A 1209-nucleotide genomic window follows, 5' to 3' on the forward strand; every position below is an offset into this window, starting at 1 on the left:
ACCGCCCCATGAGAAATTGGGATGGTTCCTCCAACTTGCATTATAAGTGTTACTATACGGGTTATTTTGGGGTCTAGAGTTATTGTTACCCATATATTGGACTTGTTCCTCTTCGATACTAGGGTTCAAGGGTTGATATTCTGTGCATGCTCCTCCTACATTCAAATCGCACCTCATCACTGGATGTACTTGGGTAGGACCATACAAATCGTCAATCTTTTTATTTAAGAGTTCTACTTGGTTAGATAGCATAGTAACTCCATCGAGGTTGAAAACATCGGCTGCCTTCATCGGCTTTGTCCTCATAACCTACCACTGATAGTTATTCAGTGACATCTCCTCAATAAATTCATAAGCTGCCTCAGGTGTCTTATTATTGATAGTTCCACCAGCAACTACGTCAATTATCATCGAGTCGAAGGATTCAGGCCGTTATGAAACATTTGAACTTGTAGCCAGAGTGGTAACCCATGGTGAGGGCATCTTCGCAAAAGGTCCTTGTATCTCTCCCATGCATCGTAGAGTGTTTCTAAGTCCATCTGCATAAAAGAGGAGATATCATTACGTAATTTGGCTGTTTTAGCTGGCAGAAAATATTTTAATAAAAACTTTTTGGTCATTTGTTTCCAAGTAGTGATTGACCCTCGTGGTAGTGAGTTCAACCATTGTTTAGCCTTATTCCTTAACGAAAAGGGAAACAAACAAAGGCAAATCGCGTCATCAGAAAAGCCATTAATTTTAAATGTATCGCGAAATTCTAGGAAATTCGCCAAGTGAGCGTTGGGATCCTCATCCTGCAAACCATCAAACTGAACTAACTATTGGATCATTTTAATTGTGTTAGGTCTCAGTTCAAAATTATTTGCAGCAATAGTAGGTCTAACTATACTTGACTCAGTTCCTGTTAAATTAGGTTTAACATAATCATACATAGTGCATGGAGTAGGATTCTGATTTATTGGATCAGTAGCAATCGCAAGAGGTAGCGGATTTTCTTGGTTTTCAGCCATCTCTTCGATTGTGGTTGAATTATCGTCCTCTTGCTCGTCCTCTGTATATCTTAGGCTTTGCCTTATTTCTCGTCTGTTTCTGTGAACTGTACGGTCAATCTCACCGTAAAAATGTAGTGGTCCTGACGGGTTTCTTCTGGTCATAAACTATAAAAACCTATCAGAAGAAAACAAATGAAGAATTAGAAAATAAAATAAA

At 38.9% G+C, this 1209-nt stretch overlaps 1 non-coding gene across 1 annotated transcript; it reads left to right on the forward strand.

The window, feature by feature from the left end:
• Nucleotides 1-465: 465 nt before the first annotated feature.
• LOC121231039 (small nucleolar RNA R71) lies at nucleotides 466-572 on the forward strand. Its single transcript, XR_005929108.1, has one exon. It is a non-coding gene; the product is annotated as a small nucleolar RNA R71 (small nucleolar RNA).
• The last annotated feature ends 637 nt before the right edge of the window (nucleotides 573-1209 follow it).

Source organism: Gossypium hirsutum, chromosome A06 (genome assembly GCF_007990345.1).
Source record: "Gossypium hirsutum isolate 1008001.06 chromosome A06, Gossypium_hirsutum_v2.1, whole genome shotgun sequence".
Lineage (NCBI taxonomy): Eukaryota > Viridiplantae > Streptophyta > Magnoliopsida > Malvales > Malvaceae > Gossypium > Gossypium hirsutum.